At 35.2% G+C, this 26885-nt stretch overlaps 1 long non-coding RNA gene across 1 annotated transcript in view; it reads right to left on the bottom strand.

Moving 5' to 3' along the window:
* Positions 1-10308: 10308 nt before the first annotated feature.
* The window catches only part of LOC144246385 (uncharacterized), a 151360-nt gene continuing 134783 nt past the window's right edge, over positions 10309-26885 (bottom strand). Inside the window, exons 3-4 of the long non-coding RNA XR_013340097.1 lie at positions 16383-16429; positions 10309-10469 (exon numbers count right to left, since the gene is read on the bottom strand). This is a non-coding gene — a long non-coding RNA (uncharacterized LOC144246385). The remainder of the gene's footprint in view (positions 10470-16382; positions 16430-26885) is intronic.

Below are 26885 nucleotides of genomic sequence, written 5' to 3'. Positions count from 1 at the left end.
AATGCTAAGCAATCATTTTGAGCTCAGCTAATTATTAGTAGCTTGAAATGGACAGAGTTAATAAAGTGCAGCCCTATAAAGTTTTCATTGTTGCTGGTAGTTACTCTGTTACTGTGTCCCTAAATATCTGTAGATTTTCTTTCCTCCCCCTGCTGTTTCTTTCCAATGCATTTTTAGAAATAGGTGCATTTGACTGTCAATTTCATATAGAAAGAAAAAACAATGAAACAATGAAAGCAACTTCCAATATAGAACTGAAGTAAATCCCATCAGTGAATGACAAGCTTACAAAACTAAATCCTGGGTACTTAGGGAAAAAAAAAATAATACCAAACACATCCCCCTCCCACAAACAACAAAAAAAACCCAAAAGCCAACAACACCAAAATGCCTTTGCAAAGTAAGGACACAATTGCCAAATAGTGGATAAAGTCTTATTGTATCAGTTTGGCAAAAATCATCAACATTGACAGATGATGTTTCATGTTACATCAAAATTAAAACACTGGTCCTACTGAAATCTGGGCAAAGCCAAATTATTTGCAAAAATTCATAAGGTGATGTTTTTTTAAATTCTTTCCTACTGTTAGCAAGCAATCTGCATGCTTTTGGAAGAAATGTTTCGATAGGAAAATTGTTCTTTCATGTAACCATGCACTGGTAATAGATTTTCCACTACAAGTATCTTGGCTTAAGCATTTTGGTCATCAGTCAGTAACAAACCATATAAATTACACTTATGTACATTTGAAAATAAGCAGTGTGCAAGTTAATGTTTTTCTGAATAAAGATCTAGTCCAATATATGTGTCAAGTTAAAGGCATTTCTGAGAGTCATACCTGAATTCTGAAGTTAGGGATTTAGATGTATCTTTACATTTTCAAAGGGAATCAGTACATATCAATCCAGATGCCATTGATTGCTATTTTTATTTTTATGCAATGTATGCTTGCTGGAGAGTTTTATCTTGGTGTGTTTTCCAATATAATTGCCTTGCTATAATTTGCTTCTATTGAAAACATGCTTGTTCTGGTTTAGTGCCTAAATAGGAATTAAAGCTCTTATCCAGAGGCACATATGTGCGAAAACACCAGCCTATGTAATTTCCACATTGTAAATGTACTTGTTTTCTCTGGGTTTGTAATAAATTCTGCAATTCACTTTTAGAAAATGTTTTTCCAACTTTTCCAGCTACTTTAAAACTCTCACTTGAAAACATTTTTGAACTGCTAGTAATAAAACTGCTCAGAAAAAAAGACCTGTATATTTTTTACGAATTCTACTCACAAAGCCCAGTATATGGAAGCCTGCATATTGGTTCCTTGGAGATAATGTAGTAATAGGTAGAAGTGCACACACAGTCTAGGTACACATATTTTATGCATTTTTATACATTATTAATAGCATATTTTATATTTTATATATTATACAATAATAATTATTACATTATCTGTTATGTTAAGCTGGGCATGAGTATGAATTGGGGAAAGAGCGAATGGATATCAGCCCAGCAGAGAGGGACATCATTGCTCTCTACAGCTTTGTGAGGAGAGAAGTGAAGAGGGAGGTGCTGACCTCTTCTCTCTGGGATCCAGTGGTAGGATTTGTGTGAATGGTTCAAAGCAGTATCATGGGATGTTTAGACTAGACATTTAGAAGTCAAACTCTGCAACAGAGGGTCAAACACTTAGAAAGATGAGCAAGGTTTGTCAGTGCTTAAGAGTTATGTGGCCAAGACTCTTAACAGCAGTGCTTTAACTTTTGATCAGCGCTGAGTTAGCTAGGCAGAATTAGATGATTCTTATAGGTCCCTGCCAACTGAAATTATTCTATTCTATTCTATTCTATTCTATTCTATTCTATTCTATTCTATTCTTTGTGGAATTATATTCAATTTCACCTTGGTCCCAACCATAGCTTAAAGTCTAGTCTCCTTCTCCAGAGAAAAAGTGAGTCATCTTCATCTTACAGTTTAGCTCCTTCTTTAAACGAGGCTCTTTGAGTGTGCATTTAATGGATGAATCTATCAACTTGCTGCTCAACATATATGCATATTTTAGACATTTCAATATTATAATACTGGGCATATATATGCTTAAAGTTGAATGGAAATAATAATGACCTTCATTTTTATCTTAATATATAAGAATTTCTACCAATAAGATGACAAGAAAAACATGTAAAGCAGTGCTTGTGCTGAACAAGAATATCGCAAATAATGTTACAGGACAAAGATGGTTTCTTTGTTTTGAAAAGGAAAGGTCAGATTCAGTAAGTGCCCTTCTGGTTAACAGTAGGAGCAATGTAATAATTTTAGTGGTCACATCCATATTCTAGAATTAAATAATGTCTCTGTGCCTTCTGTATATCAACTTCAGATTTTTCTGTGTGCAGGCAAGGAGAAGAGATGTACAACACTTAAATCTAACCCCACCAATATGAAAAGAGAACTTTTCTATTCACTTGGTTCAGTTTAAGATCAGTTCCTTGCAGTCTTTTTCCTTCAGCCAGAAAACATTTTCATACCCTTAAAAACAGAGGTTGGTACAAGTCTTGAGCAGAGACAAAGGCCTTTGTGTGCCTGCTAGATTTGATTTGTATCACACAGTACCACAGAGATGGTGTTTAAAAATGTCATCACTCTTAATGAAGCCTGGTAGCGACAAGCTTGAATAAACACAGCCCTAGCATGCTCTGCTGCTTGGAGGCAGCACTTTCTCAGTGTTTGTTGACGTGTTTGTCCTGTGTCAGAACTTGCCAACACTGGATTCCTTTTTAAGAATGATGAGAGTTTTAAAGATCTGTCTGGCAGAGGTTTTCAAATTCATTGCCAGTACGAGGACAAGAATAAAAGAGAGAACGAAAGTGATCCCAGGAGGGAAAGTTTTGAATTCTAATGTTTAGTTTCTTAGACATGGTAGGAAGTTTGCTCCTGAAAACAGAAGCACAAAAGGAAAACTGAGCTTCCTTAACAAACATTTCACTTTTATTACTTCCTTCTCATCAATTCATCCCTAGCTTCTCCCTTCCCTGAAAAAGATGGCAGAAATCCACAAGTTTCTACCTTCTTTACAAGGGACAGAGAATTCTTTAAAGCTCCTCAGAGCTCACTACCAGTTAGTGCATGAAAATCCTATGAGTTGTCTAAGGTCTGAACTACAAATATTTAGCTTTCTTTTCTTAGGCATGAGAGAAGACTGAATATTGTAACGGACTCCCAAATGTGAAAGTGCCAATGGTGCATTTATACTCCAAGTGTGTATATTTTAATTGACATATCATTTAAATGTATTTACATTACAAAAACTATACTGTCTAATGCATTGTACCTTAAAGAATATTCTCGAATAATGCCTTCAACCACAAATGTTTGAAAGTTGCACAACTGATCAACAAAAATGCAGATTCTTAAAAACATTTATAGCTTATTTTGCTCTTTGAATATCAAAGTAAATGAAAGCCCAATATTCCCAAATTGATATGAATATAAACAAACAATTCAGTACATAGAAAAAAATAGTATCTAGTTATATAATAAATTATTATTATTTCATTGATCAATTGAAATATTGATTGTATCTCATAGTGACTGCTATTCTGCTTTCTTTTTCAGGTGCATAGGTTGTAATGTCTGACCTATTTCATCTTAACTCCAGCCTCACCTCTGACCATCTATTATTTTCCAGAAAATTTTGATTTCTCCATTCTCCTACTCTTCTAAAGGATCTGTCATAAAATGATTATATTATATCTTCTCCAAAACCCATTCATCACTGCTAGTCATCACACTTTTGTTCTTGTCCTTGTGCAGCTGGGATATCTGCATCTCTTAATGTCTACAACACAATCACATTTGTCCCTCTCCATCTATATTAAAATAGTGCCTAATTTATTTTCTCCAAACATCATTGTCACTTTTTCATAAAATTTCATGACATCATTTCCTAAGACAAAATTTTAATTTTTGTTTGCGAATTTGTCTAATTTTTCTCTCATATCATTAGAATTGCCTGGCCCACAGTGAAAAACAATATTTATACATAATGGTTTGCAAACAATTCTCAGACAAAGAATTATTTATTTAAGTAAATTTAAAATAGTTTCTAATTAATAAATTAAGATTTCTAAGAAAGCTTGTGGACAGTTTAAGCTCTCTGGATAATTTTTCTGACAGCTGAGATATAGCTTAATTTTTTAATCAGCCAAACCTGCAGAATAGTTTTTTAAGATAAATGCTCTTCTAAAATAGAATAAGAAAGAATGTTTATTTTAAATTTAGTGTTGTTGTTTTTGTTGTTATCATTATCATCATAACAAGTGAGATAAAAACCAGAACTGCATTGTGATAAATAAATGGCCCCAACCTGCAGCTCAGGAACATGTTGTAGATGAGGGCTTTGACATCATTCATTATCTTGGGTAAATGAAAACTTAAAGTTGGGCTTGTCATTATCACAGCTGAGAACTATGGAGACAGTAAGTGTCCAGCAGTTTTTTAGTTGCTCAACATTGTTGATGACAGGTTACAAAAGACCTTGTCACCTGGATTAAACCATGCATAAGAGTTGAACAGAACTACAGTCTGTCTTGGGAGTCTGTGCTGAGATAAGATGGGTCAGAAACAATATATTTGCACATATAAAGAGCATTTTCATTAGAAACATCTATGGTTTTGTTCATAGTCTCCTTTTGTAAGTAACTGCCTGCTCCTAGTTGTTATCATTGTCAGTGTGCATCCAGTACTGATGCAATCCTCAGTTGTTTAAACACTGGCCAAAGAGCCACTTGCTTACATTATAATTCTGACTTTATTACTTGTTGTAAAATTATATTAAAAAAATTATGTTTCTGTTTTACAGCATGAAATAGATATGTTTTAAGACACTTATGAAGTGATTGTCTCCATGGTAAGGATTACAGCAGTCTGCCCAAGTAGAAATAAAGCTTTTCTTGCATGCAGAACATACAATACTAGCCCAGGCCTTGCGCTATCCTATTTTTTTTTCCATAATGATCAGTATATAGATACAAAGATACTGTAGCTTATGCCCTCAGCTGCACTACGTGGCCATGAAAAACTAGGACAAAATCAGGCAGTCAGTCAAATTCATAAAGGTATATTAGTGATTGAAAACATCAAGGACTAATGTTTGAATTCATAGGCTTTACACTAGGCTCATTTATATTCATTATAATATTCAGTTTTAAAATTTCAGAATTTTTTTGTGCAGTCTCACAAAAGATTTCTCATTTCCCTATACTCATAGCTATTTAACATCTTAGGGAAATTAAACCTTTATGTATGCTCAAATATTTTCTAAATTTAAATATTTTCTAATTTTGCTTAGAATTAATTCAGTTTCATAGGGCAAGAGAAAGGAGAAAACAGAAAAACAAAAACCTCCAACAGTTCTTTTTACCCTGCAGTTTTCAATCTCATTCAAACACAAAACCAATAATTCTCAGTAATTCTCAGAGAGTTTGAAGATAGAGATAAGGACATGTGCCTTTAAAGATACTCACTGGCCAATATATGTTTGATTCCAGATTGAAGCTGTATTCAGTCTTTGTCTAAATATTCTAGTTGATATCAATTTATTTATCTTGGGTCAACTGTTCCACAGTTTCTCTTTGATGTAAAATATTTTTTTTTAATCTGGTGCAGCTTACTTACTTTAACCAAATATCTACTTTCATTCTCTCATGCTGTAGCTACTATTGTATTTGCCTTTTTTTAGGTAATTCTAGCCAATTATCATATCTTCATCACACCTTCCTCATTAGTGTGCCAGTTGCACATATCCAGCCTATTTAAGGTATTCTTGCAAATAATTCCTTCCAAACCATAAATATTTGTTCTTTTTCTGGAAGCTACTTCCAGTTTGCTGACATAATTTGAATGAGGTGCCTCAGCTTAAATAAACTTATTTCAGGGACATCTCAGCAGTACTCATCTTGCTTGGCAGTTCATATTGTAAGCCAAATATTCAGATATATTTTATATTTCATATTCGTATTTCCTGAACACATTTGTGGTAACATGACCACAAAAGAAATGGGAAGACTACTCAGGAAAGCAAAAAAAGTATTTTACTCGTAGTTATGATCATCTGGGATGGTAGCTGATATGAAACAGGGCAGTGCTGCCTATGAGACATATGCTGTGGTGTGCTATGTGTTAGATGTATCTTGCAGTGAACTGGAGTCATCTACCTTGTTTATCTAATGTAGCTGGCTGGCTGCAAAACTTGTCTGTGTCAAATTATATTAGCATGATTGTCAATGTAAAATTAATTGACAAGCCTGGCAACTGGCAGAGCTATCCCTTCAGGGCTTGGAGGTTAAACATCTGTGTGAAGTGATGTTTCCTGAAAAGTTTTACATAACTGTAGCAGTATTCTGGGCAGGCATTTGATGTTTCAGCTGATGGAAGTCAGCAGTGAAGAAAGAGCAAAACACAGACATTTGAGTGAGTGTGCTGGTTTATAGCTTACTGACAACCTCACCCTCATGCCAAAAGGGCAGAATGCTCAGGACATACAGTCTTTTCAGGTCTATCTTCATGTCTCTATAGGATTGCATTTGATACAAGGTGCTTGCGACCCAGACAATTTGTAGAACCTTTTACCTGAGGAGTCCTTGTCTTTAAATACTCATTTCTTACACATGGGTAAGAAAGGTTAGGTCAAACTCTTAATCTGCAGTTTTTATCTGTGAAGAATAGTAAGACATAAAAATCAAGTCTCATTTTTTGAAACTTTATTATTGATCTGCTGCAGTTGTAGCCCAATATCTTAGCCAGAAAGCATGATGGTTTCTTCATTTGAACTGCAGATTTTTTTCTCACTAAGAATAGGGTTTTTTTGTTTTATGATGCAAGAATATATAACATGTATACACATTTGTAAACCATGAATAAAATGATTGATTATGTGTCAGAGCTCTTGTTTCTCCTCTCTAATTCCTATTCCAATTTAGAACTGTAGATAAAGATCATACAGATAGTAAGACAGCTCATCGTCATTAGTCTGCTGTGATGCTGTTTTACATCCACTTCAACCCATATCTACTTTGAGTTAATAAAAGGAAAAGTATGCTCTCATCTGAAAGCCCATTAGTTCAAACCACAGGTAGAGCCAGGAACTATACCTACCCTTAGAGTCTTACCTTGAGTCACAGAATTATAGAATCACACAAGGGTTTGGATTGGAAGGGATCTTACAGATCAGCTCATTCCGAACCCCCGTGCCATGGGCAGGAACACCTCTCACTGGAACACATTACCCAATTCCCTGTCCAGCCTGGCCTGGAGCACTGCCAGGGTGGGGCAAAGGGATGATGATTCCAGGCATGAGGCATGCCCTGTTGAAGGTCCCTTCTTGTGCAACAAGGAAAGCAGAACTCTGTATGTTCTGACCCTGTACCAAAATCTGATGACATCCAAAAAATACACTGGTGTTTATTTCTGAAATCATACAATATGTTTAGTGCAACAAGGTTTATGAAGCAGTAGCATCAGTACACTTCCTCATCCATTCTCAAGTCAGAGAAAACACACAGCAAAATAATCATTGTTTGCACCAAGTAATTCTTTTACATTCAAGACTGTTTCAAGTATCAGAAATACTGTAGAAGTTTTGAGTTTTGAGCTGAAAAAGAGTCTGAATTTGAGTAGTAAAGATGATTCAGGAATTTACAAGCAACTTAATTTGACTATATCAGGGTTTGTATTTCTTACTTATACACACTCACATTTTGTAAGTCTATGATGTCTTCTCCCTAAAGGAAGACTCTAAATGTCCAAAGTCTCAGACTGCTTTTTTTGAGTAAGTCTCATTCTGTTCCTTCCAAGTCTTACTGCAGTCTTAAAAGGTTGGCATGCCTTCCTCAACATTTGCAGTTCATCCATTTCAGCTTGAAGATCATTCAGCATCCCATCTTCCCTGGAGAAAGGCTTCTGATATGAATTCATGTGGGACAGCAAATCTTCCCATCATTAGAATACATATTTTTATGGAGGCAAAACAGATAATGGATTTATAGCCAAGACCTAAAGTCCTAAGTGAGATGTCTGTGGGAAAGCAGAGTGGGTTATACTTAGCAAAAAATCAGTCCAGCCATCAAACTTTATTTATATTATGTTACTATGTTATATTATACTGTATTATATTTATTATATTATATTATATTATTCTCAGTGTAAACACAAGATCAACCACGTCAAATCAACTAATTAAAACCACAAAAAAAAGGCAGTCATGGACATGAAATTAGGGTTTAGTGTATTAATTTTTTAACCTATTGTCACTTCAAGACAGCATTTCCGCTGGTTTCCATGTTTATAAGAACCTTTTAATTTTAAACCCCTGAGCATATTGGCAGTAACTATGTGAAAGGTTGTTAATTTGAAGCACGAAGTAGTGACTACACTAGGGAACACAGTATGAAATATTAGCTTTATGCATATGGTGGTTTCATTTATTTGTATAACTGAATCATATATATTTAGTAATCCTGAAGAAATTGTTATTTTAATTACCAAACTAACAAAGTACTTCAGCCAAAAAAAATCTTTCTTTTTATTGATTGAATATTAAATAGGGCTGTAGAGGAAGAAAGAAAACAACTAAATAATCACTGTCAATTGTCAGTGCCTAATTTCTTATCATTTATCAATTTATCATTTTAACCTATGCTGCAAGGGACATATGAGTATCAAGGGTAGAAGTTCAAAATAGTCTCCTTACATCTGATCTGGCTAGCAGATGGCTCTGGAAAACCAACATAGAAATGTATGAACATATACAGGAAATTCTGTGAGAAGATGTGATATCCCACTGCAAGCTCAAAGAAATCAGCTTTCCAGCACTTGGAATCTATAGCCTTGAACTGGCCTTTCTAATCTAACACCTTTCTAGCCAAAGAAGGACTACCTCTAGTTATTGGGTGGAGGCTACAAAGACAATAAAAGATCTCGGGAAGCAATGGTTCAAAGCAGCTAATTATTCTTTTTCTGTAAATAATTCACGTTCTGTAGAGGAAAAATTATTTTAATGGTCCATATTTTTGTTGAACTAAAAGGAAGTAAATTATTTTCTTCTTTCTTCAAAATGCAGACTTATGGGCATTTTCAACAACAGTTCTTAGCCTGTAAAGTAACCAGCAAAATTCGATCTGGTAAGTGAAGCCTTGCCTTTAGAAACTCAGGAATCTTAGTACCTAAATACTAATTTTTTGAAGAAACTTGTTGCATCTGCCATGTAAGGCAGTTGTTGTTTTTTTTATAAGGGCCTTTGATGATGAAATCGAGTCACAAAATGCATCAGAAAGCCTAGGAAACAATTTGCACTGTGAAAACAGATCAACATTTGAACACTATCTATTTTGGAAAAGTAACTTGATGAGTGATAGGTGAATTTTCCAATGTTCAGAGGCTTGGATTAACAGAAGAATTGAGTGATATTTTGGCTGTAGTAATTTGAATTTTCTGTAGCCTGTCTAAACAAACTACTGTCTTAGAGCCAAACTCAGACTCTGTGAACTTATCCCACTGTGTTCATTTGGCTGCTGCTCATCTGCACAAGAGTGGAGGTTAACCCTGCGTTGGTAGGTGTTTTACTCTCCTGCTCCCTTTTAAGAATAACTATTCCTGAAACAGGGAGGGAATCACTGCAGCCTCCCTGCCTCGCTGAGCCAACAGCGCCTCCTGCCAGCTGTGGGCTGCTTAACGGGTGGGAAACTTCCAGTATTTTTTGGTGGTTTGTTTGTTTTTTGTTTGTTTGGGGGTTTTTTTTGTCTTTGTCTTTGTCTTGTTTTGTTTTGTTTTAATTATTGTTGTTCATTTGTTTTGTTGTTTGTTTTGTCCTGTTACATAGACATACATAGTCTAGTAAAGAACTGCTTTCCCTTTTCCCATATTTTTGCCTGGAAGCGCTGTGATTTTTGAAGTGATGATAATTTGGAGAGAACTTTTGTTGTTGTCTTTTCACCCCAGGAAGGTTTCCACCTTCCTTGGCAGACATTTGTCTTTTAAACCAATAAAGGGGGTTCTAAATCCCTGTGCTTAACATACAGAAAACTTTCAGAATGTGGCATGAAAAAAGATTAAATAAAGGGCAGAAGTACCCACAGCACTACCTTACTAGTTCTTAATTCTGTGTCAGTACCCTCATTCTAAGTAAGAAGTCACCAATGTATTCCCAAATTGCACTCCTCTCAGTTGCATATAGTAGCACATTTTGGTGCCCATCTGCCTTGGCCAGCATCTTTCTGTTTATTTCTCTTTCTCTCTTTCTCTCTTCTCCTCTTTCTTATCCTTCTTTCTTCTTCTCTTTCCAGGAGTGCTTTTCACATGACAGGCACACAGTCTTGGTTTTATGATCATCTTTACTTCAGTGTAATTGTTTCAACGTGCTCGCTATAGCTTTAATGCTTCAAGCCATAAAATTTAAAGACTTCAGAGAATTCACCTGAATGGAAAGAGTTTGTTATGGTTGAAAATGACATACATGCTGTTAATTTAAATAAATACAAATAAACCCACAGTAGTGTTGTCCAGATGGTTTGTTTCATTAGCAGAAAAAAATGCGGTGGGTCACAAATCCAGAGTTCATTAAGATTTTAAAAATCCATTTGCTAAATAGAAAATACAAAAGCTGCCAATAAAAGCTTTTGCACAGCCACAAGAATACTGCTTTCAAACTTCTTGAATTTTTAATGCATTTGGGAAGAAGGGGGAGTGGAGGAAGAGAATTAATACAGATGTTTCAAGGTGAAATATTTCAACATTTCTAATGGATTCCAAACTGTAAGCTCTAAAGCTTCTGTGTTTATTGCAGAAGCAATGCAGTTGTGTCATTTAAATTCAGAGAGTCCTTTTTCTTTTCCAAAGAAAACATTCTGACCACACAGACTTGTGAAACATATTAGCTGGCTAAAATCTTCATCAAATACCACAGAATATATTTTTGAATCTTCCCCTTTGTTTTCTTCTTTCCTCTTTTTATTATCAATTTTTAATGTTTAAGCATAACTTTTACTATGTACCTTTTAAATTCTCTAACATGAAGACTATCCAGAAAGATATATTTTACAAATGCATTTTTTTATATGCTAGAACCTATGTTTGTAAGCCTGGTGGCACAAATCCTGATGCTATATTCAAAAACAAAAGTTAGATTTATCTTGGTGTTGCTTGATTTTCATCAGTACTTAATATTACAGGATATTATCCCTTTTTGACTTGTGCAGCATTTTCACTTAAAGTTCTCTCACACTTTTGAATGTAACATTGGTTGAATGTAATATTCGTTGTTTTGTTTTCCCTCACTGAAAATGTATCTCATTATAAACTTCTGTACATTTGACCTTACATTTAAATCATGCTCTGTTTCAGTATGTCTGTTTCCCAACTACTTGTATCATTAAATATTATCTTTTTTCAGATCATTGCATGTCAGATTTTGTATGACCTGAGCTTTTTCTAGGATCAGTCTAATTTTATGATGTTTTTGGCCATGATCCTTATTTATTCTGGTTTGTTTGATGTATTGCTGCATTTTCCCTCATATTGAAAAAATCTTACAAGTTATTGTGATTTGTAAATGTAACTGTTAACTTTGAATTTCTTTTTCTAAACTTTTTTATGTGTGTTACATAAGACAGACACTATTACTGAATACTACAAATTGAAAACTGAAAATTTGCAGGCAACCAAATTGTTTACAGATTTAGTCAGATGTTCTTGATCTTCCTACTGTTATGAAGGCAGTGTTTTAAAAGACTGATAAGAAATACTGATATGAAATACTTAGAGCTTCCTAAAATATTCTATGATTACACGCATACATATATATGTATGTATGTATGTATGTATGTCTTTATGTCAGTTATTCAGAAAAATACACCTGTGACAGGAAAGATGGCAAAATAAAGAGGTGTGATGTTTTAAGGGGTTGGCAGTTGACTGAGCAGTTATGCCCAAGAAAAATAGAATCAGTTTATTAGACATGGACTGATGTGAAGTGGTTTACCACACATATTCCCAAAAAATTAATGCTCATGAAATTGTTTCTATAACAGAAATTTGTGGGTTTGTATACACAGATGTATGCATGCATTTGCCTTACATATTTAAGGAAGATCAATGAAAATCTGAACTACCTATTCAATAATCTGACCTTCTAATATAATGGCAAGCATTTTCCCTCCTTTAAGAGAAGAATATGAAGGTGGGATTTCTAAACACCATATTTCTCAGAAGGACTGGTGTTATTATCGTAGTCTTATTCCTTCCTCTCCTTTCCCTAAGGCTTTTTATCTCTGTCTTGTTTACCGTTTTGGTCAAGATGTTTATACTTTTAGGCAAAATCCTGATCTTACAAAATTTTAAGAAGTTCTAGCAGAAAGGTAAAATGTTCAAATGCCTCCCTGTTGCAGAAGTACTCAGAGCTTATTTTGCTGTAAACTTCATTTTATATTGAGTATACAATCCTTAGATAAATGCAGAAGATGTAAACATCAAAGAATATCATATCCACATCAAGCATAAGGTAATAGGCTTTATTCTGACAGTTTTCATCTATTTAAAAGCTGAATTGGTTCTTTATTGCCACACTTTTGTTCATAATACCACATAGATATAATTTCCACATCCATATTCCTGATAACATAGATGAGGTTTTTTTAAAGCATTTTCATAATGTTTAGATCTTATTATGTGATATATAAATATTTCCTGGTTTTGTATGAAATAATTTTTTTTAATACTCTCCTGAAGTTAACTAATTAATTTACCTGTGGGATCAAAATGAACACGTATTGATTTAATTCCAAACTGTACTATTTCCAGATCAGGTATTTATGATGTACTAAATTTTTAGCTTCTATATGAATGCATAAATATACACAGGGAATAAACTTAATAAAAAATGCAATATTTGTTTTAGCTGAGCCCTGAAAAGCAGCTATTCTCTTATCTTTAAACACATGCCAGACAAGTGTTTTGAAAAGGAATGTTGGCATCTTTCTTTATTTTATAACAACAAGAATGTCAATATATATTTTGAGAAAAAAACATATTTGCCAAAAAATCTTTTCTTAGCTAGAATGAAAATGTGTCCTGCAAAGAAGAATTCCTGCTGCCTACTGCTATTAATAAATAATCAGACATATCTTGACTCTTCCACACTTCTTCCCTTTGCCAATTAGGCTAATCCCTGAAAGTTGTTCTACAGGGGCATCCATTTCCTGATCAGCAAAGAAAAATCTGCTGCAGAAGGGGCTCCTATATTAGTCTGGTGAGATACTCTTCTAATGAACTTTGTCATTACTGAAGATGTAATGTTTGATGAAATCTGACAATCTGGAGCAGAGCCTGCCCAGCCAATGATATGAGAGAACAAAAAAAAGTACTTCTCCTTGGTCTTGCAGAAGTTCATGCTTATTCACACACACCCCAGCTGCATATAACTAAAGACATTCATTGTTCTTGATTACTTTTGTGTATTGCTTTCAAAAGCACACATATTTCCCACATATTCAGCACTGGTTTGGCAGCCTAAATAGTTTCACCAGAGCATGTTATAGGACATTGAAGTATTTATCTTGCTCTATTAATATTACTTAAATCCTACCGGGAAAAAGAGATCCCTGGTGGTGAAACATTTGACCAGCCTTCAACATATGCATATATAATATCATTGGTAACTCTTTATCACAGAAAGATTAATTTTAGGATTTATATTCCTGAGCCATCTGAGACAATGTTTTAACATTAAAATATACATAGTGCAGTAAGATAAAATAGCAGCCAACTGCAGAAAAAAAGATTTTTGCTATGACCCTTGCTATGACTTGATTTTACTCCATCTAAGACTAAAACAGTACCTTTGACCTTCCTTTATTTCCATATTTTCATAACATTCCAATGTTACTCTCACTTCTTCCAAGTACCAGTATAGCCCTGGTACCGCCAAGTACCCTGTGTGTAACCCCGTATATAGAGATATATAGATTCCTTCTTCTTTTCATTTTTCTTTGTCTTTTTTATAATGTCCTATTTGAGGTACATAAGAAAAAAAAATGGGGAAATATACAGAGGATTGTAATACAATGTTCAACATTTCTAATATTTCTCAAAGTAAATGTCTCAAAATTAAGGTAAAATCATTAGAAAAATCTCACAATAAATTTAATTCTTTATCCTTCTAGCAGAAGAAAATATCACAAAAAAATACCAGTGAACCAAAGCGAAAATGCACGGTATTCCCTCTTGCATGCATTTTTAACAAGAGTTTTGTCTCTTTTCCAGGTTTATGAAAGCACATAACTTTAAGAGAGAAGACTGATAAAGCCTGGGACTGGGCTAACCTCTTGCTACAGTAACGCAGTTCTGAACTGAACCTTCATTTGTGGCTGACTCTGAATCAACATTAATAAAATGCTCCTTTGCAGGGCTAAAGTTGTTCAGACTTCAAAATGTCAAAGAAGTCGGTGTAAAATTTCACAAATATTAAATAGATAAGATAGATAGCTAGCTAGCTAGCTAGCTAGCTAGATAGATAGATAGATAGATAGATTAATTCACTTGGGTCAAATTTTAGAAGTAACTACAGAAACTAACTTTTCTCTGAAGATTTTTAAAATCTACTTGGTCATAATCCTGTGCCATCTAGTCTAGGCGAACCTGCTTTAGCAGGGGAGTTGAAACAGATAATTGCCCGACGTCCTTTCCAACCCCAGCTATTATGTGATTCTGTGATATTTAAAGACTATTTGAGGAGAGTAATTTTCAGATAACAATTCAAAAATTTTAAATGAGATGGCAATTTGTGTTTTTCTTAATTGCAACTGACATTGGTCCAACTCCTATACATATATCTGTTTATCTTCTAATCAGAACACTGATTATCTCTTCATGGGATATTTAGAATTCAAGAAAGGGCACACACAGGAGAAAGGGTTAATCACAGTGTGAGAGCACTATTACAGAGGTCTTCAAAAAGAATGGAGACTAAAACAATAGACACAAATGTAGTCTATATTTAAAGATCCATAGAGTTGCACTAGCATTGTAGGTAGTGCACTGGGCCATGATACTTGCTGCTCAGATAAATCACATTTAAAACTTCTCTTTGAGTGAAGCTTGTTGCTGGCCTCTTTCTCCCTATTGCATTTCCATTTAGTTCAACTGCCATAGTCTATTAAGAAAGAATGTTTCTAAACAATGCAATTAAAAAAAAAAAGCTGACTGTCAGGGAATCTGGAAATCTTCAATTTCTTCTGTTCTGTAGACACTTCAGTGCAATCATTCCAGTCCACAGCAACTAACACAGGAAAAAGGAAAAATTCCACACATTGACTAGTTGTTATTAGAAACTCAAAGCTGAACCTGACAAAGATTTGAAAAAATAAGAGCAAGAGATGTGAAAGAATCTCTGGAAATGAAGATGGAATTGTCATGTTTGTTTGCACTTCTTAGAACTGTTTTAGAGCTTAAAAAATCAGTGGTTTGTGTTTTTGTTTTTGGTTTGTTGTTGTTGTTGTTGTTTTGTTTTGTTTTTTTTCTATTTCCTTCTAGAAGTTTACCTAGTGTCCTTTTTCCTAATTTAATGCAGTATTTTATGTTCTTGCAAACATTTTATAGCTCTATAAATACCTCAATACCTCTACCAAGCAGTGAAGTTCACTCCAATATTGTCTCTGTAACATCTCTCTGGAAACTCACCTGGAATTGCCACTTTAACAAGTTATATCTGTGCTGTTGCACTTGATTTCTACTCAGCTAAATAGTGCCTGAATTACAGAAACTGTTTAATAGAGTTGGCATTCAGCAAGTATTTAGCTGCAATTAGTAGATTTAGCATTTTTTTTCAAGAAGTGTGATTTTTGTTTTGGAATTGAACATGACAGCCTGCCCAGGATCAAACTTTATCTCAGAAGATAACAGCTGCCATGTGAGAAGCACGTTTGTAGTTGCTTTTTAACATCAAAAAAAAATTTGCACTTCAAAGTGGCACAGAAAAGAAATCATTGCCAGCTGGAGGGACAGCTGAAAGATAAAGTGATACATGAAGAACTGTTGATCTCAATCTGGTTTTCCTTGGAGGGGCAATATTTCTATAGACAAAGAAATATAGATTTGGTCAAAACTGGGCATTTTACAGTGGAATTTTAATAAAATCATAGAATGTGATGGGTTGGAAAGGACCTTAAAGATCACCTGCTTCCAACCCTCCTGCCATAGCCACTTCACTTTCCACTGGACCAGAGGATCCAAAGGGAAAATTAAATGAGCAATCTTTGCTTGTACAATGTCTGAGAGGGATTGATGTCAACACACGTAGTACTCAAACATTTGCATGCCTCATAATAATTTTTACCTGGAAATGAAAAGGCAACAGATGAAGAATCACAGAGTTGTTTCTTTCTGGAAAAAAATAAAATAAGAAATGAGTATATGTACTCTGGATTAGCTGCTGTATTTCAGTAGCATTGAAATACAGAAATGAGAGATGCATTAAAAATTACAGTATTTGGGGTTTTGAGATAAAAAATACAGCAGTTATGAAATCTGTAACTAAGGAAAATACCATGGGCCAGATTTCTGAAGATAATTAATAAAGATACTTCAGTAGCTCAAAGGCCAGACTACCACTGAATTGAGGATTATCAATCCTACTGAAAATTTTACTAAAATTACACTCTAGGCACATAAATTTTCAGAAACTTATATCTGCAAATCTGAAGAAATTTGTATTGTGACCTTTTGCTTGGGTGGTAATGCAAAAAAAATCCCACAAGAAAACCCTAGGAGCTGGTACTATAAAAGTATCTCTGCATTTCTAGTACTTCAGCAGCGCATCAAAGTTTTATTGCTTTTTTTTTTTTTTTTTTTTTTTTTTTGCTTTGTTTTGATTCTAAAGATTTCTGTCTATTTCTGGATGCTTATTGCATTGCATATGAAATAAAAGCTGATATAGCCAGGGATGTATATTTTTCTGTGGGATCTTCTTGTCCAAAAGACTGCCTTTTCCTAAAAAATCTGCTGAAAAATTTCATCTTATGTTTCAGATATCCTTCTTGAATAGTTACTTAGCTATAGGTAATAGTCAGTTATAGGTCAATCCTCCAGAGCTTTTGCTAAAGATGAGATTTTGTTAACTTAAAAGAACGTGGTAGCATTATTAGTCTGCTGTGGACCCACTACTCCAAAGGCATCAGAAAGTATTTTCTGTCTCTTTTGTATAATTTTTGGATATTATTATAAAATATTAAAATAAAAATTTCATAAAATCATAGAACAAAGTGTCAAAAAAGACAGTTAACTTCATTGTGTCCAACTGAACTGCATTTTTCTGAAATCAAGAGACCCAAATTCAAATCCCTATTTTCAAACACCTATTAAAAAAAAAAGATGCAAGAAAAATTCTGGCTTTATTGTGAAGTATTGCATGATAATTAATTATCCCAAGAGGGGAATGAGCTTAGAAATAGAAAGTTAACTGAAACAAAACTATTAATAATAAGTTCTAAAAACTCTTTATGGCAACTATATTTCCTTTCAGTTATGCATTCAAGGTTTATTCCTAAAAACAGTAAGAGCAATAGAATTTAAGAGGGACTAAAGCTATGTAATCAGTTATTAATTTGACAAAAAAAATACTCTTCCTACAATTCTGAAACCTAGCCAAATTCAGCCCAATTGTACCCCTTTTATGCTCCTGGACTGATCAACTTCCTTCAGTGCTATTAAGCAAGATCTTCCTGAATACTTGCATGATTTTTATTTCTTGACTCTCTCCTTTCCTGGTCACTCTTCATCTATGTAAAACAATTATCCTTTCAAAGAACAGCAAGTGTTCCTTTTCCTTCCATCCTCCCTTTCCAATTCCTTGCTTTTGTTCTTCCAGGGCCTTTTTCTACAGAAAATGTGATACACAAGAACAATTCACAGCCAAATTAGCCTTTCCCTGCTTATTGTTTCAGTACAACTTTCTTACCTGACAAGTGAAAGTCACTCCCATTACCTCATCCCTTGGTAACAACCCCAGCAGGAGCTCTGAAGAGCTGCTAATACAGTGCCCTGACAGCAGCGCACTTTCAAGTGCCATTTTTTGTCTTTGATATCACTCTGGCTCTTCAAAGATCTTTTTTTTTGTTGTTGTTTGCACTTGTTTAAGGTGTAGTTTTTGCAAATTACAGAGCTAAAGACCTTGTCTATATCCTTATATACTGCTTTTCAGTTAAAACAATGTTTTCTCCATTTTGACACCCACTGATAAGTCCTGCCCTACTTATCCATTTACTTTTCCCTGGATTTCGCCCTCCTTTAAAAAGTTTTCCTTCAGCTACTTCTACTTCATAATCTCTTTACAATCAAGCATAATCCAGTTTCCTTCATTTTCAAGGACCTTAACAACCTTGAAATAACCCAGCTACTGTACCTTATTTATGATAAAATATCTCCTCATACCTCAGATGGATGCCCTTCTATTTGCTATATTCTCAAATAAACTTCATGCTACCTCTCAGACATGGGAGGAGTTTCTCAGACATATTTTCAGAGCAGCTAACTGATACCATCCTTCATCTGTCCCCTTAAAATTCTACATCATGATGCTTGTGAAAAATTTTGGTATCAATTTGGTGATGTACTCATTCCTACTGCATATTGATTTTGAAAATATTATCTCAGAGGTTTTTTTATTTGTCTTCCTTTTATGACTAGTTTTATGCATAAAAACCAATGACAGGAATTGTCTTTTATCCCTGTGTTTGAAATGTTTTGCAGCTTGGATTATGGTTGCATGAAAGCAAAACTCAACTTTGCTTTTAGTATGACATGAGAGAATATTATTCTTTCAGTAGATTGCATTAGATCTTTTGTATTTCTGGCTGTGTAAAAGTAGAAACTGCATGAATTTAGAAAGAGCTGAATCTCAGCTTTGCTTACATATGTTTTCACAGCCACCACTAGTGAATTTTTTAGTCATTCCCTTTCTTTATAGCTATAGACAAACACTTTCATTGTCTTAATACCGAAAATATTTTCATATCCAGATTTTTCTTCATTTAGAAAAAAAACCTTGTTCCTACTTCTTAAGTCAATAGGGGTTGTCATAATAAAAAGATACAACAAAGGTATTGAAAGTGTGACAAATATAAGCAGCTTCATAACTGCCTTCAGACATAAAAGTCATAGAGAATGATATATTCAAGATACTGCTGGAACACTGATTTGTGTAATGTGTTTATAATATTGTTATTGTATCCTTCATTATTTGAAAATACAGTCTGGCTTCACTTGATTTCTTGTAACTGCTGCTACAAGTTGGACATATGCTTTCATTGCACTGCATGATGTAAGAAATGCATTAGGGAAAGAAAAGTAAGGGTGAATAAATAGTAAGTACCTAACTTTAATATACATGTGCAGCATGTACATTGCACTCATCAACAGGCACTGTCAGGCCACGTTGATGTGCCCAGCATGAGTTCAAGGTCTAATAGGCTGTAGTGATGCATTTGGCAAACAAGAAAATCTCCAAGCACACACAAGAATGTATTGAATGTAGTCCAGGTGATCAAACAGCATCCAGTGGGCCAGAACACTACACTAAGTAGTCTAGCTTAGATCAAAATGAAAATGGAAACAAACTGAAAATCTTCAACATAAGTCACTTTTCTCAATTCTTTTGATTGATGTATCTTTCTATTTTCTACTATCCGACATGCCAACAGACACATGTGGCTTTGGCAAAGCCTCACCAAATGTGGGAGCATCATGTTCTAAGCAAAAACCACAAAAAAGCAACAAAGAATTTTATCACAGTAGCATCAAGGTTGGAAATAATTTAAACTGGATGTTTCACAGAAAACAGCACTGAATCAATTTATTTTTTTTAACTGTCTGCAGAGACAATATGAAAAGATAGCAGAGACCAACTTAGCACATCACCAGATGAACAGGCATCAGAAATTATATGCAGAATTCCTACTTTGTTTTCCTAAAATGGGATTTTGGTGGAATTCGATGGCTTCATTCCAAGAGATTCATCTACAGTATCTATATTTAAAAGGTAGACTAGCCTTAGGGGTTGAGTACCAGGTGCAAATTCTAGCCAGGAATAAATCTTCCACTTTAGCAGTGTTGTTTATTGTCACCACGAGATTAACTTCAACTTGCTTAATATATCCTTCTAAGTGTTCTGAAGATCTGTATTCTGACTCCAGTAGAGTACATCACAACTATACCCTCACAATATATGTATTTCAATATATTGGATAAAATACTCTCTTCAAATAGGATTCTTGTTTTAATAATTCTATCCATTGGCTGAAAGTCTTTGAGCCCCCATCTCTCACTTACTGAGAAAAGAATTTAACTGCTTGTCCATAGGACTGAACGAGGATATTTTGCATCTCATTTTGTATCTGAGTCAGTATGGATGGTGGAGCCAAGGGCTAGAAAGAGTGATGAAACACTGAGTATGGCATGTAGAATCATAGAATATGATGAGAATATGATAAGTTGGAAGGGACCCATCAGGATCACTGAGTGCAAATTCTGTCCCTGTGCAGGACACCACAAGAGTCACACCATGGGTCTGAGAGATTGTTCAATGTCAGGGCCAGCTGGCGAGACCCCAGCAGTGTGAAAGTCCTTTTCCCCCCTAGCCCAGCAGCCGAAGAAGAGGTCTGGAATGTGTGGAGTTGAGTTTTAAAGGTTGTTTATTTTTTCTTATCTATGATAGTTTCTCTCTGACCTGCCGAGGTCTGGCTAGCACAGAAGCCATGGCAGTCTCTGCCAAGTCCTGGGTGTCTCCCACAATATATACTCAAAAGTACATGTGCCATGTTTACAGTTCCCATACCAATACCTAAGATCGATGTTGGACAGTGTGTCCCTATCCTAAACCAATAGAAAAGTGTCACCATCACACCAAGACATGGAGGACAAGAAGAAGGAGAAAAAAAGCTAAGATATGCCCAGATTCCTCCATCTTGTACCCCTGAATTACATTCTAAAATCCCCAAAATTCTATTTTTCCACCCTGTGTCAATTCACCTATTGCACTACTCAAACCCTTTGGCTTGTAATTCCTCATATAGAGTCGGCAGCCTCTCCCACAGGCTAAAATTGAAGCCACAAGTGTTTTTGACTTCTTTCCAAGGTGTCTGAGCCCCCTGTCAGGTTCTCGAGACATCCAGGGCAGCCAGAGGAATGTTCTGGACTCCGACAGTCCAAACTCTTCTGTCAGGGTTGGTGCTGTGGCCACTTCCCTGAGGAGCCAGTTCTAGTGTTTAGCCATCCTCTGGAGGAAACACTTTTTTCTGATATCCAGCCTAAACATGAATCAGCCTCATGCCATTTCCTTGAGCTGTGTCAATGGTCATGAAAGCAGAGTTCATACTTGCCCCTCCACCTCCCCTCATGAGAATGTTGAAGACCAGTGGGGTGGGAGTTGCTCTCAGTTTCTGAATTCCTCCTGGGATTATCACAGATAAGACAGATAAAACTTGTAAGTATTTTCAGACAAGAGTTGACAGAAAAAAAAAAGAACAGCAAATGTTTCAATACCAATAGTTTCTGTGAGAATAAATAAAAGCACAATAAAACCTGTGCAAGGTCTGCAATTATTTCCTAACAAATACATCCTGAAGATGCAGAGAACAGAAGTACCCATATTCATAATGTTTTATTGCTGGTACCACCAACACACAGACACTACAAGGCTGTCATGCCAAATGTACTTCAGTAATTTCAGAGAAGAAAGAATACTGAAGATTAACATCTCTGCATACATGTTTGCATGAAAATGAAGAATACTGATTTCTAATTAAATGAGAGATTTAAGTGTAATAACTGGAAACAGATCACTTAAGAAGTGTAAGGGGCACTGCAGTCAGACTGAGAGGCTTCTTATATTTTTTTGATTTGTTACCTCTATTGGATACTTGAGAAAACAGGCATTCCTTGGATAAGTACATAATGTAATGGGTGAACAACTGGCACAAAGTTTTAAAATAAATGGAGTTACATCAGGCTAGCACTTGTCATCAGTGGGGTCATGCAGAGCTCCATCTCAGGGCTTCAACACCTTCATTTAATGACCTGGATGAAAGACTTGAAGTGTTTCTAAGTTTACAGATCACAGTAAATTTGGAAAAGCTGTTGACTCCTTGGAAGGCAGAGAGACCTGGACAAATCAGAGGTGTGGGCAATCACCAGCTGTAAGAAGCTTAGCAATGACAAGTGACAGATTCTGCACCTGGGATGGAGCAACCCTGGATGTATGGACAGACTGGGGAATGAGAGGCTGGAGAGCAGTGCTGTGAAAAGGGACCTGGGGGTTCTGGTCAGTGGCAAGTGGGGCATGAGTTTGCAGTGTCCTGGAGCAAGGAGGGCCAAGCATGTCCTGGGGGACACCAGACACAGCACCGCCAGCCAGGCAAGGGAGGGGATTGTTCCCCTCTGCTCCGCGGCCTCCTCTGAGTCCTGTGTACAGTTCTGGGCACTGCAATGTAAGATGTTTCTACTAATAGAAAGTATCCAAAGGAGTTGATTGGGAAGATGGTGAAGGTGGTGAAGGACCTAGAGAGGAAGTCATATGAGGAGTGATAAGGTCAGTTGTTCTGCTCAGTCGAGAGGAGACTGAGGAGAGAACACAGCACAGTTGTACATCCTCATGGGGGGAAGAGTAGGGGCAGGCACTGACCTCTTCTCTACAGTGATCCAAGGAGATGGCCTGAAGTTGTGTCAGTGGATGCTTAGGCTGGTATTAGGAAAAGGCTCTTCAGCCACAGAGTGGTTGGGCACTGAGGCAGGCTCCCCAGGGAAGTGGTCACAGCAAGTCTGAGTTCAAGGAACATTTGGACAGTGAACTCAGCTCATGGTGTGATCCCTTGGGCTGTCCTGGGCAGTGCCAGAAGTTGGACTTCAGTGGTCCTTGCAGGTCCATTCCAGTTCAGGATATACTGTGATTTATCACATCTGAGAAAGAAATAAAAATTGGTTCCAGAATGAGTGGATATAATATGATGTTATATTTAATAATCACATAATAGTAGCTTGCCTATTTTATCCAAGTTGTCTTTCCTGCAATGGGAATGGTAAGCATTTCACAGTAGGAAATTCTTTATTTCATGCTCTCATCAACTCTCTGATCTTGTCATAGTTTCCTGTTGAACATTGAGACACATAAAGGGCATACTCTGCCAAAACAGCAACCTACTGTGGCTTTCTGACCAGAATTGTGACCAAGTGTGCAACAGTTGGAAATGATATGACAGTGCTTTTCCTGCCAACATATGATTATGTTTTGATTTATTTTTTTTTTCAGTGCAGAGGCAGATATTTTTCAAAGCACTTTTATTTTACTTTGCCTTTTTCTGAGAAGAAAGTGTGTTCTTCAAGAATTTGCCACATTTTTAAAAATACTGATAGTTCTCCACTTTGACCATGTGTTTTTAAGTTATCCAAATACTAAATTTATAAAAAAATATTAAATCTAAATTTTACATCTGGTTTCAAATGTGCACCCATACATTTAAGAAACACAGATGTGTCTGCAATAAAACAAAGGATGTTTCTGAATCTTCTATTGTTCTAATCCTTTAGTTTCCTCCATAATAACCTTTTTGTCTTTTTTCCCAACTCTTGGCTTCCCTGGCAATGATCTGCTTGTGCCAGGGAAGCTGTGTTGATTTATACTGTCTAAGAAATTAAATCCCTGTTTTCCAGTAAATGTATTCTGTGGATCATTTTAAAAAAATATATTTTCCTTTTTCCCCCCTTTAGTTTTCATTTCTGAATTAAATGTTTCCTTTCTTTGAATGAACTTTTTTATACTGAAAATGCTAGACATTGTATATTCATTAATTGCAGTGCTAGTTTCATCCTATATTCCTTCATGAAAAGCAAGAGTGGTGTATACATAGCAAGAGACTTCCAAGCAAGCTGTCAGGGCCTAAGTATATTTATGTGCATGTATTTTGGTATTGAAGTTATTTCTTAAGATTTTTAGACCTTTTGCTTAGTGAAACAAATTCAATAGGCTTTAAAATTTTTTAGGCCTATGTCACCACGACTTTACTGCAAGAAAATACCAGTGTAATATTCTTGGCATCTTTAATATTATTCCAGCATAAACTTCTAACTGTTATTTTATCAAATTAAGTCTTTATTTTTAGAGACCTTTGTAAAGCAAGAAAATTGTGAGCCTGTGGATTTTGTGCCATTCAATTGAATATTCATGGAGAAAATTTAGAGTATGAACATTCAGTTCTAATCTGTAGAGTTTTCATTTGAAGTCTTCAACTTATTTTTAAATATGTGCTCCTCATTTAATTAAATATAAAATGAATTGGTATTTCTAACATAATGTGGGTAAAAATCCATCACTCAAAGTTGCATCTAGTGCCCACTGAAATAAATGTGAATCATGTAATCTACATTCCAATGTTTTCATAAAAATGAGTAATGATCTTTTGTACTCTGTGTTAAATCTAAATAATCAAGTTGACATATTAAAGTTAAGAATCTTGAGCATAAAATTAAGAATCATGTTAACTTGGAGTCAACAGAAATGAAAAGTGTAAAGAGATATTTTGTAAATTACTGTTTCTGACAAAGACTACATCATGTTTCTCTATATGTTTGTTGGAAAATGTTTTAGATCTTTGCAAATAGATTTAAAAATTGGTAAAATGATAAGAAAAGAGGATACCTAACTGGGTTGGAGATTATTTTATTCCATAAATACTGCTGGTGACTCTATCCCACAGTTAGAGTATCACTTCAGAAGCTGCATAAACATACTCTTTTCTGCACCTCCTGTGATAATAACACACTGGTACACAGTGAAGCATGCTGTCTCTTCTGTGAAATAGTTGCCATAAGAGTAATAACTGCGAACCCTGATACTAATCCCATTTTTCAGATTATATCTGACACCTCCATATGGGCAACTAAAAAAGTGTAGGAGGGTTGGGATGCTAGAGAACATGCTCAGTTAGTGAATCTAGTTTTGTAACAAAATGCAAAGGAAAAGTAAAACAATAAAAAAATAAATATTTTTATTTGCATTTTTGTATGGCTGTAACATAAAACAAACTATACCCTCAAATCCCTCATATGTGCCAGCATCCAAACACAATGTAAAGTTTGTATCAAAGCACAGGTTCAGTTTTTATACACTACATTATTTATCCAGTGATGTCCTTTAGGCATTACATTTGCTGTTTCTCTCAGTGAGAAAGTTATCCATTTATGAGGGTTTATACTACCATCTAGTGTAATCTTCTTTCTTTTTAATAAAAATTGTCTTGCACATAAGACAAATCCCAAGCCCATGGCTGCTGATATTACTGAATATGCTTTGTTGAAAATACATTTGTCCATGTATTAGAAAAAATAATCTTTCCTTGAGGTCAAATATTAGTTAAGTTTATGATTGTGACTTTTCAGCATCAGAGACATGTTTTATTAATTACAGAAACAAGTTTAGATTAAAGTCAAATGGCTGCCCTCCACAATCTTTAATTCAATTAGTGAAGAAATTGCCTGTCTTTGCTGAGATAACAGAGGCTTAATTGGTGCCCCTTCCTTCCTTCCTTCAGTATTCTATATTAAAGAGAAGGAGATTAATGTCTGCCAGGAAAGGACATGGAAATCAGAAAGAAAGATGAAGAAACAAGCTATGTTTTAAATGCAGGACCTGCTATTTGACGCTTGAATTAAGGAGTTTCACACATACTTTGCTGTTTTAATTTTCAGAAGCAAAGAAAAGGGGACTAGTTTACCCGAGATACTTCTGCATTCCAGTGGGACTATTTAGAGTTTAGAGTTTGCCTGTGAGCATAGGAAATATGCCGTGACTGAAAGAAGGAGCAAGAAAGATTATGTAATGAATATATACATAACACATGTAAGGAGGGTTCTTAGGGAACCAGGATTTTATCTTCCTAATTGATGCACATTCAGACTGGACTACTATAGTCCCAAGAGGAATTCAAATGAAATCAGTGGCATATATTCTGAAGTAAGATGCACATAGAGGGATGATCTGAGTTTACTTTTTGACCTGTTCATTACCTCATCTAAACCTAATGTAATAAGAATCATAACGGCACCCAATCCAAAGTCTAGTTAAGCATTTCTTCGGCTTGAAAAGGAAACTGTACCCATTATCACATAGTGTTTAGATTAATTAGATAATCCGATTAATTTAGATACACATCTAAAAGACTATGGAAAAGAAGGAAAAATAGAAAAGAAAGAAAGAAGGAAAAAAAATACATAGTAAGAAAACCATCCTAGCTTATTTGCACAAATCACTATTTTTGTTCAAAATAGAGGGATAATGTCTTCCATCCTAAATTTCAAATATCTGACCCTTCTCATCCTTTTCAGGCTATTATGTCATCAAATCTTCTATTGCTACAGTCATTTTAGAATCTAATAATGACAATTATTTTTTGACAAGAAACAACTGTTTCCTGTTTGGAAGGAGTGTCTGATCATCCTCAGCTTTATCGACTTTCCCAATGTTAATATTCATCTTATCAGGTTTTTACAAAGACTAATCTGATGATGCATACACTTTCTTACTCTCTGCTAGTGTTTCACTGACTTGTGAAAATCTGCAAAGAAAATATAAAACCCCTGTCTATCAATTAGGCAGCTGATCATCTTTCTAATTAATTTCAAGGCATGACTTGGCATTTTACTGTTCAAGTGAATTTATTAAAATTATTTTTCACCAGAGAGCACACATGCTTGTAATAGCTGTATTTCCAAATTTTAATACCTTATCTCTAAACTTATAATCTGACTTAAGAGTTGCTGTATATGGTAGCCTCTGACAGGGAATCAGAAAAAA

This window comes from Lonchura striata, chromosome 6 (assembly GCF_046129695.1).
Source record: "Lonchura striata isolate bLonStr1 chromosome 6, bLonStr1.mat, whole genome shotgun sequence".
NCBI classification, from domain to species: Eukaryota; Metazoa; Chordata; class Aves; order Passeriformes; family Estrildidae; genus Lonchura; species Lonchura striata.
Note: the sequence above shows the minus strand (reverse complement) of the source record. Positions and strands in the feature narration are given on the sequence as shown.